General features: G+C 37.8%; 1 long non-coding RNA gene across 1 annotated transcript; it reads left to right on the top strand.

The window, feature by feature from the left end:
• Positions 1-6225: 6225 nt before the first annotated feature.
• LOC136838460 (uncharacterized) lies at positions 6226-15740 on the top strand. Its single transcript, XR_010852996.1, has 3 exons — positions 6226-6337; positions 9319-9419; positions 14936-15740. It is a non-coding gene; the product is annotated as an uncharacterized lncRNA (long non-coding RNA).
• The last annotated feature ends 129 nt before the right edge of the window (positions 15741-15869 follow it).

Raw genomic sequence — 15869 nt, 5'->3', positions numbered from 1 at the left:
TCTCTCTGTGGTTGTTATTCAACAATTAAAATAAAGGATGAACTGATTATCTGAACACAGCATCGTACTGTGATATAAGAACCGCGTAATACTGAGAAAGAGTCTCATTCAAATGCTATATCAAGAAGTTGGATTTTTTATTAATGCTTGCCCATTCTACTTTAGCTTGTTACGGTTATACTGCTCATTTGAGTGCTTTGATCCTGGGTGTGGGTCACGAAGATCAGGCATTTGGCTTTCCTTCAGCCTAAGGAATAAGTCAAGATTGGCTATTACAATATTGCTATTATTAACTTGAGCATTGTCTGTTTATATATATATATATATATATATATATATATATATATATATATATATATATATATATATATAGTGCACAAACTATAAGCAGTCGAGGACTACAGCTTGCTACATACCCTTTGTGGTTTAAGTAAATAGCTGAGCAAGATCCACTAATATGTTCCTCTTGTGCGTTCATGTTATCCCGCCGTTGACTCACTTTCGTGTATCTTCGACTGTAAATTTCTGTAATAAAAAAAATTTTACACGCTTCATGAAAAGCGAATATTGATTAAGATTGTCCATACTGGTCCCAAGCGTAGGTCTAATGGCATGTATGTTTTTTTATGACTAATGTGATGAATCAAAAATTATTAACCTCTTGAAATTATCTCAGACATATTCATTTAAAGGTATTAGAGGCGTACTACACAGTCAAAAGTATTATGGTAATTTGGAGGTGATCTTGATCACAAATGTGCATTCCTTTAGGCTTCCTTCAGGCTTGGAATCGAGATAAGGGTTATGCAACAAAATGTTACGTATCTATTAATTTTATGCTGACATGCGAGTAGTAGTTAACAAGTCTTATATTACCAGAATATTTCCATTGCTGGGATACATTTTCCAAATACTCACAAGTATCGCTGTAAAGTCTTACTGAATTGACCACTATAGTATTTCGAACACCGAGGCTTGAATTTTCAGGCCTATTTTCGTGTAATTCAAACTTTTCCATTTCCTTGGGTTAGATGTTCGTGAAAGTCATTTTATTTCCAGCATATTTCCATTGCTGGAGAACCCTGCAGTCCGTAGTCCTTGGGAAAATCTTGGTAGGTGAGTAAGACTGGAATAGTCACGTGACTCTCTCTCTCTCTCCTCACACTCTCTCTCTCAGTGTTGCCATTTCTGCGGTTCCAAGCGAAATATGTTTTTTTTTTTTTTTTTGTAGCGATTTGGTTGGCGAATTTCCGGGCTAGTGCGAGTTGGAATTCTGGAGATTTTCAAATGCTCTGTCTGTAGAGGTTTCCTTGGAGGAATTAGTTGTATAATTCATAAGGAATAAATATTATGTCTGTAATTGCATTGAAAAAGAATGTTGATTTTAGTATGTCTATAATATATACTGGTTACAGGTTATGTTCCAGATTCTTGGTCCCAGTCCGGGATTGAGACGCTCTGCAGGGCCGTATCTCAGAAGACATTTCATGTCTGTTTATTCCGTAATCATTAATCTAGTTTTCCGCTGGTGTAGCATTCACTAAATCTGAAAGTTATTTACGTTTTCGTGAAATGATCTTGGAATACATTTTCCAAATACTCAAGTATCGCTGTAAAGTCTTACTGAATTGACCACCTTAGTATTTCGAACACCAAGGCTTGAATTTTCAGGCCTCTTGTCGTGTAATTTAAACTTTTACATTTCCTTCGGTTAGATATTCGTGAAAGTCATTTCATTTTTCAACTATTCACAATTAATATCTTTGGTCCTCTAATGTTTTACGACATCTCTTATTCACCGCAAGATTCACAGACTATGAAATCTCCTACAATTTATGCAATTTGCTAACCATAGAGGTATGATTACTGGTTCTGTGAATCACTGTAATTCTGTTATTTGTGTCCATGGAAGCACTTGGCAACGTTATATCCGTCTCTTACATTCGTCCCCCCCTCGAACTCAGGTTTTATCGCATCATGATTCTGTGAATTTATTAAGTTCCTAACAACTGGACCATATTTCCATATGGAATGCATAGTATTCCAAGCAGCTGGTTTATCAAAAATACCAGAAATCGTGTTTTAGTTTTCTCGACATTCTGCAAATACTTCTCACAATGAGGTAGCGTATGAGATCATTTGCCTGAGTTCTCGGATAGCACTCTGCTAGGCCCTAGTTCGAGTCTCCGGCTGGCCAATGAAGAATTAGAGGAATTTATTTTCTGGTGATAGAAATTCATTTCTCGGTATAATGTGGTTCGGATTCCACACAGCTGTAGGTCCTGTTGCTAGGTAACCAATTGGTTTCTTAGCCTCGTAAATAAGTCTAATCTTCTGGGCCAGCCCTAGAGAGCTGTTAATCAACCAGTGGTCTGGTTAAACTAACGTAGGCCTACTTAACTTTTTTTCTTTGATACTTGACAAATCATAATTTTGGGTGAAAGCGTCTTCTCATATTTTGTTTAAAGTATCATTGTCAAAATTACAAATTTTTTTTTATTTAGCATCTCTCTTCTCTCTCAGTTTCAGTATTCGTAATTATTTTCTTCTCTGCAAATCTGCTGTCAGCGACTTGAATTCCCCCCAAAGCCTTGAGCTATGCTTTCGTTTCTTTAACACTTCGCTCATTAGGCCTACAGTTTATAGGCTCCAAACCTTTGTGATTAAAGGCTCAAAGTTGGTATATCTTAGTTTAACTAGACCACTGAGCTGATTAGCAGCTCTCCTAGGCTCAAGCAGACAAGAAAACAAGGAAACTGTGCAGCCTCTCCAAACGTACACAGCGTTCAGTATCACGTCACCCCCTTTAGGAAAACGATTTAGTTACAGATATAATTGAATGACGAATGGCTGTGCTCCTAGTAGTACCTACAGCAGTTGAAGCATGATTTGGTCAGTTTTGCAAAGATGGTTAACAGATAGCATTCACAGGAAAAACGAAGAGATTCAGTTGTAGCGATATAATATTTTAAACAGTCCATATCTTAATTTCATGACGGGTAAAAGCCGGGGTCCCCCAGTTGAAATTCCCTTTGTAGTTAAACTAGAGTTGAAAGTTAAAGCTTGATCATAGAAATTAGGCTAGTGTTGAATATAAGGTTTTGAGGGAATTTACATTACAGTATTTGATACATTTGCATGTAGTAAGAGTCGAAAATTGAGCTCTGTAATTTCAAACACAGGTTTACTAATTACTAATACTATTATTTTCCTTCACTTACGTGGATATATAATTAGTATATTCTACTAATTACAGAAATGGTACTGTACATTAGTTTTGTGTAATTTTCTTTGCCCCCAAAAAAAAAAATCTTGTATAGTAGCTTTATGTCATTTTCTTTGGCCCCTCAAAAAATATCTTGGCCCCGCCAGGGCCCCCCAATTTCTGTTACTGAATCTAGGGGGTCTTTGCACAGTGCTGGCGGTTTTTGGGGGTTCCAATCAAGCGGATTTTGAAAACCAAGTGTTGGCAACACTGTGACAGTTGTATGCCTTCCGTCATAGCTGTCAGTTTCCGGCATTAACGACTATAGAATTATCACATCAAATTTTCTTTCGTACTGTGTCCTCGTAGCATTTTGTGAGAGTTAATGTGATATAACACAATTGGCGACACAGGTAAAGTTGAATTAAGCAATTTTATAAGTTAATTTACCGTAATCTTGTAAAAATCAGGTACGGTAATACCTTTATCCTTAGCCAAGTTATCAGGATAGGCGTAACCCAGTTATTACCGTAGGATTGTGCGTTTTGCGTAGTAAATATTAAAACTGTAGGATGGACTGTATTAACATTGGATGCTGTTTAATGACGGTGGTATGCTGACCAATATTAGGCAGGCAGTCGAATTAGGATGTGAACAACATTCACACCTTAGTCCAACAGCCGGCTTCTTACCGTTGGGCCACGTGCCATATTTAGTAAGTCTTATTGAAGGAAACTTAACACTGAGCTTAGTCAAATTTTAAGGTTTGAGGATTAGCCTAACTCAATCCTAGTGAGTTTTTACGTACATTTGGTAGAACTATAGTATAACGCCACACGGCTTATTACCTTGGAAGTTGAGTTTTGCTATAGTATTTTGGTTATCAAGAATATACTGTTATTTTTTGGCAGCCGACTGTAATTAACCTGTAATTAACCTCAGAACTGATATGTTGTTTTATGCTGGCCATCCTGGTATGCTATCACTCAAGCGCAGTGTTATAGGGGAACTTGTGGTAAAAAATGGAGTTTCCTTCACCAGGGGACAGAACCCCCGACAAAGCAACATGGCGTACTAGGTTAGGTTAGGTCAGGTCCTTTTATTAATAGGTTTCCTTACCAACCCCTTCTTGAACATAAGGCTCCCATATTCCTTGCATATGCATACAACCATTCCAGGGTGGCCATCATAACAATAACATGTCCGTTCTCCCTCAGTGTGTTTTACCCCACCAAAGAACCCCTCCCAAATGGTCCCCATAGAAAGTGGGGTTAATAATAATTGACTGCCAATAAACCACCACCACCTTCACCAGCAACACTAAAAGTATAGGAAAACTTAATTTCCAAGGCAATAAGCTGTGCAGAGCTGTTCTATAGTTTTACCATAAATTTTAACTACAAATTTCATGAAATAGAGCCTAAGGAGTTCATTGGCCTTCAGGAAAGATTTCCAGCTCTGTTATAGCTCAGATTAACTGCAGTATTCTGCCCTAATAGGCCCACCTCCCATACCATCTTTATGTTTTTGCGGTAATTCTAGCCGGCTGTCCGCAGTGAGGTAGCCTTTGGCAGTTGACGTTTTTCTATAGAACTTTACCCGCTGAATAAGAATTTCAAGTAAAATTTTTTGCCGGTCGGCTGTAACTAAGGGTAATTGACCCTCAAGACTGCATGCGGCACCGTGGGTCCCTGCACCGCACATACGGCTCGAGGGTACCCATAGTTTAACTGCAACCAGACGGGCAAAATGTGTTACAATTCGAACTCATGTAAAAACAAGCAAAAACAACACTGAAAACGTCAACTGCAGGCTACCTCAACTGCACACTTAACTGTTGCTTTCACCAGGTGAAGAAATGTATCGGTAAACAAAGCCGCCATCTTGGGTTATGTAACCATTAGGGAGCCATATGTTCAGCAGGGGAAGGTGGGGTGCAGCAGCACAAAAAGCGCCGGTTCAACTGCATTGCCTTTACGAACGCGTGGAGCCTGTCTTGGGTCATCAAAGTGTATTTTAAAATAGGCTACTGCCAGAGTACCCGACGAAGTTGTACCTCTTGATGCAGCCATACCTGGGCGTCGTCTCACGAAGTTCCTCCACCTCCTCTCAATAGTATTTGCATGAGCACTGGTTTACTGGGTCCACAAAGTTCATGGGTGATTGGCCGGTTGAGTGCACGTAGCCTTCATCCTTCAGGCAGTCCATAAAGCCTCCAGCAATCAGATACAATAGTTGTTCCCGGTACAATGTAGTCCTTGATGACAGCAAGCAAAGTCACACTACTTCTTTTGTCAGCTGGCACCACGAAAACTATCTGGTCTGCCTGCAGACACCGCCAAAATTACTGGCCTTCAATGACCCTCAGGTACATTGTACTTCCGCTTGCCAAACTTTGCTTCAACAATCTCAACAGTTGTACTGGGGCCACCTATTTACTTCTTCTGCCCGATACACCAATGTACTTATGACCTGAAACCAAAAATTCGGTAAATGAAGTAAATAAAGGGTTGATCACAAAACCATCCACTGAAAAAAAATAAACCCCCAAAAAAAGTTACTTCCCTGGAGTAAGCTGGACTAGCCATTAATAGGTTACGTCACTTAAACCTAGTTCTGTCTCACAACCTATAATTAAAGAAGTCACTAACTGGATGTAAGTGAAGAAGGGGACAGTCTCAACATCCATGAGGGACCCAGAAAACCAGGTGCCCTTAAACAATGAGAGGTAGTAGTTACGCTTCTCTTCTTCTAACTTGCGTGGGAATCTAACACCTGTCGTGACTAAAGTAAGGGAAAGAACCAAATTACTCCTTACAACCCTCAAAAAAATTAAAATATAATGAACATTACATAGCTGTAATGGTACAGTATAGCTGTTTAAGGGATATTTTAGCCTGCTAGTTTTGAATACCTGCATTGCAGTTAGGTGTAAAAATCAACAAGTAGGTGTAACTAAGTAACCTGAACGCCTTCTTTTACCAGGTCAAGCCTACACTCCCTTGCCATAGTGAGGCGAAGAAAGGCCTGTTTCCTCAAAAGGCCGTGGTCTTGGGAATTAGTGTTAGGCGCTCATAATGCCCTGAGGAATATGAAGAGAAATCCTTATAACTAAAGTAACAATTGGCACAGGTAAGTGCAAATTGTCTTTGCCGAATTTGACTCAGAGGAGCGTGAGGTTCCAGGATGACGTCCACCATCGTGCTGGGTTGATGAGTGAGTAAACTGTGTGCCGGTGAGCACCACTAACAGGGTGAAGGATGAAGTTGTTGGGGCTAAAAGTGTATTTTTGCTTTCAGTTTTTGGTGGCGGAACTGCACTGGCGTCCTTATTTGCATTTAAAATCTTGCAAGCTCATATGCTCTGGCAAGAGGTAAATATTGAGCTGCCACACCAAACTACAGGCTTACAAAAATGTAAAAAAAAAAAGGTTTCTGTTAACATCACTGGGAGAAGTGGTAAACCGTCCTCATAAGACCTTTCTTCTCCTACCCCATATACATGCTTCGGTGTCTGCCCGACAAATGTAAAGCAATTTGTAAGCGCTTTATGGTAAAATCATGCTGCAAGGGCACGCCAATATATTTGTGAATTGAAAAGTACTAGAAGAAGGAATACATGTAACTGAGTGCATGTATCCCCCAAATTCTCCACCCGGGTGAAATGCAATGTTGGGGTAATGTTCAATGTGATTGGTTGGGTACAGCCACCCACCAAAAAACCCACCAACTACTCTCCCTGTAAGATGGCGTGTGTGACATGGCATGAAAATTAAGTGTATCTTAGTTTAACCCAGACCACTGAGCTGATTAACAACTCTCCTGGGGCTGGCCGAAGAGTTAGACTTATTTCGTGGCTAAGAACCAATTGGTTACAGAACAACGGGACCTGCCACAGTTTATTGTAATCGAACCACATTATACCGAGAAATTAAATTCTGTCACCAGAAATAAATTCCTCTAATTCTTCATTGGCCGGCCGGAGAGTCGAACGCGGGCCCAGCAGAGTGCTAGCCGAGTACGATATCGACCCGGCCAATGAGGAACTAGTGACATGGCATGGAATCAGCAGTAGTCGTGATACATGAAAAGTGCCTTTGCAACGGCTCACACTGTCCATTTATTTGCCCTTTTTTTTTTTTACTCTTGTTTTTCTTGTTCCAAATGACATATGAAACTGGAAATACAACAATAAGTTGCCCAAACCCTTTCCCAAGTTATTTACCCCACCCAGAATCCCGGATTCCCAACCAGTCCCCCTTGCAAGTCGGTTTAGTTCTAAGGTAATTTACAGGCACTAATTGTTGGGACCCGACAAAAAATATTACTTTAAATTCTTTGTTCAGCAAGTAAGTTCTATAGAAAAATGTCAACTCCCATAGCCTAGCTCACCGCGGACAGCCAGCTTAGATCTACCTTTTACTTTAATACCAGTTCTTTATTGGAGTGTCATTCACAAGTCTCCTTAATAGGATAGCTTGACATGAAAAGCACATTATAATCTTTTGCAATTCTACAGTGTTTCAGTGTTAAAATTCGTGAGGCTGGTAGTAAACACGACATTTAGGCTCTGTTAGTGGTCGTGTATGAGAAAAAATTTATTGCCATTTTTGTCAAGTTTGTTAATGTTCCCAAATAGAATTTATGTATAGCCTACCCAATATCCTTAAGAAAGAAAAGTAAAATTTTAAAGGTTCCCAATATTTTAAAGTCAACTTGGAAAGGTTTTTTATTATTTTTTTCAAGAAGTGCTTGGTGTACCCATTATGCTGCCTCCATGTGTCACTTAACAATATGGGAACTCCCATTTAGAACCTGGTGTCTTCGGATGGGCTTAACATATATGAGTGAAGTACTGGGTAGTATTCTGACCTAACCTAGGGCAGCAGGCCCTTAACCTGGCTAGAGCTGACTGTAGCCAACCTAGCAGAGAGTGAAGGGAAAAATAACATTCCTGGCAGAAAAACCTTAAGGAACTCAAGTTTCATAGTTAAACAGATTAAAGAATCCATGAAATAATTGTCTAAATTAAATGGTTTTAAAAATCTGCAAATGGCAACACCATCACTCGGTGCACTTCATATATCTCAATGCTATCCATCTCTGTATACATTTATGACCAATTGTGTTGAATCTCAAAGGGTTCAGTGTGTTTTTAAGTACCATATTGTAATTATGTATTCAAATATATTTGCTTCACCTCGGAAGTACCCAAATACACCCTGGTCATTCACAGGAAAGGTAGTACTCTACTGTATTATTAATTTGGTCATTGTTATTATTATAGGTGGTCAGTTAAGTAGAGTGTATTTACTGTATGCGTCCAGTGGGGATAGAATTTGGATATGTAGTTGGCATCCCTTGAAAAATTATAGTTAATGAGTCCCCTTGTTTGTTTATACAGTATCCTTATTGTAATATATTGTTTTTTGTTGCAAGATTTTGCAAATTGGTACTTTGTCAGTGCATATTGATTAAATCTAGTCAGAGGAAGCCAGAATGAGTTTATGGGCCTAGTTATTATCAGTGAGACACAGCAGTCTGTTCAGCAAGGGTGTTTTAAATTTAGTCTTGGATTATCTGTATGTTGGCCTCCATTCAGTATACAGCAAGCAGTCATCACATACTGAGAGCCAACAAATTTTATACCAGTCATTTATTATCATGGGGATGACAGTACCTCACAGTACAGTGCACTACAAATTTTTCCAGATTAAAAAAAAAAATGTCTTGCACCTCTATTTCATGCTTGTTTGTGTGTTAAAAAATTATTGTAGGGTATACAGTCATTGAAATGAGAGCTGTGAAGTATAAGAAAGAACTATAGATTCATTTAAGTACTTTACAGAGTTGTCAGACTTTTAGAAGAAATGGCTAAATGAAATGCAGTTTAGCACTTCCAGAAAGTAGCATAATTACAAATACAGTCAGTAGGGTAAGGTGCATTATAACAAGAGAACTGCACTGCACTAAAACTTTGGTCTGAAGATAAAGATATGTTTGGTAGTTGCTAGTATATAGCACCAATGTGGAAAATGTAGTTACTATAAAACAGGCATGCAAATCTGCTTGAATAACATGTTTGCCATTATATTAATGTTATTTCATTTTCAGGAACAGAGCTGGTGCTAAGGTTACTATGCAAAACTGTGTGTGGAGTAAACATGATTGGAAAGAGAGAGTTGACATCATAGAATTTTTTTTAAATGTCATAGGTAAGTTAACTGTAATGTTCCTATTGTTGATTAAGTTTTTTTAGTTCCATGGAGATGAAGGTCATATCATTTGTAGATGCAATGTAGTCTAGTTTTGCACAAGCTGGAATCTGTTGGTCCTGTTTTGCACACTTTTGCAATTTTTTCTGGTCATTTTGGATGGAGTTATGCCCTCTGTGTTAAGTTTGGTTAGGGTGCTAAAGTAGGTCTGTTTTTTAATGTTGAGGTCTTGGTTGCAGTAAAAAATTTCCCGGATGGGCATTGTTTACCTCATGTTGGGAAACCTGTCAATTTTGTCAGTGTTCACCTGCTTATTTGTTAGGCTCATTTAACTTCCAAGCTCTCCTTGTGTTATGGGATGCCTGATAGTGCCTGTTAGGTCTAGTGTGTGTAAGGTTTGATGCACTTTCACTAGCTAGTAAGTTGTATCCTTTTATCTCTGGTGGCTGTCGGGATAATGTTTGTGGTCTCTCATGCATAGGATATAAACCTAACTCAACATGTTTGCTAAGGTGTTTACAGTTCAGCTTAAAATCTTGAATTTGCCCATCATCAATGTCATTGTCAGCTTATTCTTCCTCTGATAAGCAATCCACCATTTTTCTTAGCTCAGAATTGTACTTATGCCCTTTCACTGCAGTGATCATGTTTCTGGCAAGTATGCCCTTTCACTGCAGTGATCATGTTTCTGGCAAGCTGTTCTTCAGTCTGTATATGAGCAAAAGTAAATCCCCTGAATTTTCTTGGCCAAGTTTTGTTTAGACCTTGAAGGTGGAAGTGATCATTCATAGGCTATAAAGGTATATCTGCTTTAATCCTTGTATCCCTCACGTCTTTATTGTTCTTGCATTCCCACTGCTGTTGCAATATGATAGCACTTCCTTTACGGGGATATGTTGTGGTGGTATCTGAGATAGGGCATCAGTGGAAAAAGTTCTTGGCTGAATGAAATAGGGCTTTATTAGATTGTACAGCATGCCCTTTCTAGGATCTGCAGTTCTGGATTTCAGTGCATTACCCTTGCAGTTCTGGATTTCAGTGCATTACCCTTCCCAGAGTGATAATTAAACCTGGATGAGCTAGAGGCAGATTATACAAAATCAGCACATTAGACTGAATTTGCATTGTCCATCGTGGCCCATGTAGAGCATTACCCACAGAGCAGTAGTGTTCATTCACGCATGTACAGTATACCATTAGTGGAAGTATCCAAGGGAGAGTTTTAGTGATGCTGGCAGGCCTCCATGGATATACATATTTCATTAACCTTTTTCTTCACTCCTTTATCTTGTTTTTAACCTGCTCCACCATCCATATCAGTATGTGTATTTATTTTTTTATTTGGTATTTTCTTTTGTTTGATGTATTCCAGGTCCTTTCACTAATGTCAGGTTACATTTCTGTGAACCTTTCAAGTTCAACAGAATTTGGATTAGTTCCAAAAGTGATCATGTTGGTGGGTTTATCCTTGGCTCTTGGTTGCAAATAAAACTGTCAGAAATTACCATGATTCTCTTGCAGCTAAACAGCTTGCACACACAATTGCATAAATCACACACTCCAGCTAACCCTGGTTCATCCCCCTGAAAGTCATATGGGAAACACTATTATAGTGGTTAGTCCCTTTGTCGTGGGGTTTTCCACAGATAGAACATCTCCAAATGCAAGCTAAAGTTTTGTTAGATGTTTCAGTACAGCAAAGTGCCAGAGAGGTGACTTAATATTGCTTTTTATTTTGGTTGACCACTGATCGGAGTGAATTTTACAGAATGTCTTATTTATCATGAGCCCAGTTGCAAGGTTTTTTTAGTTACCTAAGACTCAGCAAATGGGAATTCACCATACAGAATGGATTTGTTTTATCAGTTTTTTCCATTTTTTTCTCATTTGTAGATTTAAGTATTAACAGCTCACTCTCTAGTCCCAAATTGACAAATTTGCAGGGCAGGAGTTTTTCCCTCTTTTTCCATCTTTTTTTCATTGGTGTATATCTGCTTACCTTGTGCCATCTCCTCAATGGTAGAAGGTATAGAGTTACGCTTGGTTAGAAGGTAGACCACCATGTATGAGTATGCATGAAAGGAGATCATCAGGTAGTCCCTTGTACTTGGCATTGCAACTCCTCCTGCATGGCTGAAAGGAGTTTAGTCGAACTCTGTTTATAGGCAGACCATAAATGGATATGGACGAAGTCTCTGTCTGTTGGTGCATGTGTTACATTTGCCTTATTGTAACTCATTCTGTATGGTTGAAGGTATTTTACCCAAAGTTGGTGTATAGTTAGACCAGTGTGTATAGATAATGCACTAAGGCAGATTGTTCACCAGTTGTCTGTCTTTTTCCTTGCCACGCAACTCCTACATTGCTGAAGGCATTCAGTCAAATTTGGTACTACGGTAGACTTATTCTACATAGACGTTCATAAAGGAGCTCATACTTGTCTTTTGGTGTCTATGCTTACAATTACCTGGTCATGACAATTAAAGGGTTTTCAGACTTTGTTTGTGTGATAGGAGATATTCTGTCCCTTGCCTAGGTATGCCCTATGTGAGTTCTGTCCATCTGAGCATCTTTTCTGTCACATTGTTATTGCACCTCTTGCTTATTTGAAGGTATTCCATGCACAGGTGAACTCGAGGTATGTCGTCCACTCATCTGGGGATGAGTCGAATTAACTTTGTCCTCTCAGTTCCAGCACAGTTACTGTAAAGGGATTTTGGTCAGTGTGTATACTGTACAAGAGAGAGTGACACAAATTTTTGTGATTGGAGATTGCCAAAGAATTATGATTACCTCAGCTGTTATGCTCATAGAAGTTTGTTGGGAGTCACAGTTGGAGGCTAATGTAGATAAAGTATAGTTCTTCATAGGCAAGCCTAGACTGATCCTAAATGAACCTAAGCAAGAATTTTTCATGCCAATGATTAATTTTCTGTACTAGAAAACTATTTTGTCTAATGGTCCCTACAGCTGGCTACTGGGGATGTACTGTAAGCATTGCTGTAGGCTGACTGGTGTGAACACTGAATAGTATAATGGCATTCCAGAAAATTTCTAGTCATGTGTTCATACCATATTCTTCATGCCATATTCTTTGAGATTTCTTAATTATTTGTCTCAAATCCAGTATCTCTCTCTTTGGTGTGCAAAGTGAAGTCCAGACAATATCCAAAGCTTTTGAACAAAATGATTGTAATACTATTGTTATTTGTTGGGTTTTGGATTGTAAGAACAATTTGATTTCCTTAAAATTACTCATGTCAAATAATTCTCAAAACAATAAAAGAGAGGAACTCAAATAGGTATGCCTACTTCATCCCAGTTCTTGATTTGTTAGAGAAGGGTAAGTTACATCTGAAATCGAGTAGAATCCTTTCTCATTACAGATTTTCTCTTCATACTAAATATCCTTGGTTCCTATTTGTTTTTCCAAAAGTATTATGGGACAGTTCTTAATTTGTTCTGCTAAAACACATTATGGGACAGTGAAATTCCTATGTACTGCAATAATGTTGCACTGAGTATTTTCATGTACCTGCATAGTTGCAGAAACCTTTAAATAAGGTTGGAATTTTAACACCCAGTATTGCTTCAAGACTGCGTCTTTTGATGGAAGGATTTGTTGGGTTTAGTTGTCGGTGATGGTTAAATGGGGGCCAAGGGTGAGGTCCTTTCACTGAGCTTGGGTATGTGCAGAAAATTTCATAAGAGCTTTCCTTGGTGATGTAAGCAGTTGTGGTTGTGGTGATTTCTGAATCTCTTTAAGCTACAATGGTCAAGAGCTACCTCCCAGATGATGAAAGTAAACTAACCTTTCTCTTCCGTACTCCCCCCTTTTCTGAGGGATGCTGAGAATTGTACTCAATCTTTGCTCAGTGAGAAATTGTATTGGATGTATGTAGTTCAGTGTGAAGTCGTGGATTGAAAGTTCTGTAGCATAAAACCTGAGTTTTTTTGTTGATCGTAAGTTTAACTAAAGTTTGCTGCATTTTGTTTTCCAAATATTTAAGAAGTTATGTAAAAAGGAAAAATAATATGCATACGCCGAGACCTGAATGTAAAAATGAAAAATATGCATACGTTGAGACCGGATGTATTTATAAGTTGTCTGTTTCTGTATTGGTGGTTGAGGGTTCCAATATGACAATAATTGTTTGAAGTTCAAGGTACAAAAGGTGGAATGGAGTGATTTTTCCCGTCTAAAACAATTTCTTGAAGGGAAGTAGCTGTTAATGCTTACAATATTATGAAGTGTCAAGCTGGGTAAAAAAGTTTCAAATATCCTTTGTACTAATTTGGTTAAAATTTTCTTTTTCCATAGTGTGATATTCATTTGTTGAAACTGCTGTGAGGAAAATTTTAGTTTTGGTGATAGGCTGTATGTGAAATTTTCTGGCAGCCTTTTTTTGTTGAAAATACCATGAGGAATACTTGATCGCTGGTGATAAGTCAGTGGGCTCAGTACTGGGCACTATCACAATTCCATCTGGCATTTCTTATCTGATTCCAAAGTCAGATCTGACAAGCATTGGCTTCGGTAACCATTTCTAATTATGTCCGAATCCATATACAGGTTGACTTGGTTACCTCTACTCCCAGAGGGGTGGAACTAGTTAACAGGTAAATTCTGTCGCAACAATTTGTGGGGAGCTGCTTTGAAATAAGTGCTTTAATGAACTGCATTGTAGACTTGCCTATCTGTTTGCAATGGAATCAATCAATCTCTCTCTCTCTCTCTCTAATTTTTTAATAAGCAGAGGATGATGGATGTTTTTAGACGAAAGTATGTATAAAGGTGAAATACTGTAATTGAAAGTTGCATTTAAGTTTTTTATTTTGAAGGGCATTGATATGTTTTCCCCAATTTTTTTTTTTTAATTGGTTTACTACTTCGAGCAGTTCGTACAACTAGATTTTTAGTGTCATAAAGGAATTGGCAATGCATTCAGTAATTGTAGAAATACTTTGGGGTTATGCATTTTGAAAAGCTTTTCAATGGATTTAATCATTCTCTTATATGTCTTTGCTGTAATCCCTTCCCCTCTGCTAATGTTAAACATCATAACTACTTGTGTATGTCAGAAAACTTTTGTTGTCAAATTAAGATATTCCTTTGATTAGTGATTGTGTGAAACAATTACTGCAGGTAATTTTGATGCACTCTAAGCCAAAACAAGCTGTAAAATAAATTCGAGATTCAGTGGGTACTTCATAAATGTAGTGAATAAATTTGAGGTGACTGTAGGTTTCTCTAGTAAGTCTAACTTTTGTTATCGAAGTCAGAGGTTCCTTTGATTAGTGACTCTGTAAAATAACTACTGTACTACAGGTAATTTTGATGCATTCTAAAGCTAAAAGAATCTCAAAATCAGATTAGATTTAGTGGGTACTTCATAAATTTGCAGCACCAGAATAAATTTGAGGTGATGATACATATTTTTAGTAAAGATACCTATTTTTATTTGTCCAGTGGTGTACTGTACAATGTGTACTAATCACTTTTTCACATTTTACAGATAGTCCCAGATGCTGGAGAGGAATTGAGGAGAGAAACATGGATGTTTCACATTTTACAGATAGTCCCAGATGCTGGAGAGAAACATGGATGGAAATATTTAATACATTTTGAATTGCCGATTTAGAGATGATACTGTATAGTATTAAACTTTTATTATTACTGTACTACACAGTAGGACAGTATTTGTGTAGTAATTCTAATTTTTCATATTTACACAGTCCCAGCCACTAGAGGGGAATGTATGCTAGACAAGCAAATGGAACTATATAATGAATACTGTACATAGGATATTGCTGATTTACCCTGGGATGACACAAGGTACCTTTAGTGTTTAATATTAGCACTATTGATGCCTTTGTTATAAAAATTGGTAGTTTACTACGTATTTACCTAAATACGTAGTAAACTACCAATTTATGACAAGAAGCATCAATAATTCTTATATTAACACTAAAAAATGCTGTGTCATCTCGGAATAAATCTGCAATTTTCATATATTCATTATATAGTTCCATCTGCTTGTCTTGCATACATTCCTCTCTAGTGGTTGTTAATGTGCAGATTACAAAAAACTAGTTACTACAGATTTAATGCATACAAAAATTTTTACAAACATTTATTGAAAAATAATTTCAATTGAACTGTACTTTTTAATAATTTATTGAATAGTTTTTTGTTCAAAGATGAGGAGACAAGAGGATCACTGATAATATCTCAGAGAAATATGTAGCCTCTCATCCAGGGCAGGTTTAATGAATTTCTTTGTAAGTATTAGACTGTAATAAATATGGAACTGTACTATGCATTGATATTTTAGTTTCCGAATACAGTATCTTTGAGGTTATGAAAATAACAGATCCAAGAAATGTATATAATTTGGACTAATCTTACATTACCCATGGTCATGAGTATAAATTGTATATGGAAACCAA

This window comes from Macrobrachium rosenbergii, chromosome 5, assembly GCF_040412425.1.
Source record: "Macrobrachium rosenbergii isolate ZJJX-2024 chromosome 5, ASM4041242v1, whole genome shotgun sequence".
Classification (NCBI taxonomy): domain Eukaryota; kingdom Metazoa; phylum Arthropoda; class Malacostraca; order Decapoda; family Palaemonidae; genus Macrobrachium; species Macrobrachium rosenbergii.
The sequence above is the reverse complement of the archived record's forward strand: the minus strand, read 5'-3'. Positions and strand labels throughout refer to the sequence as shown.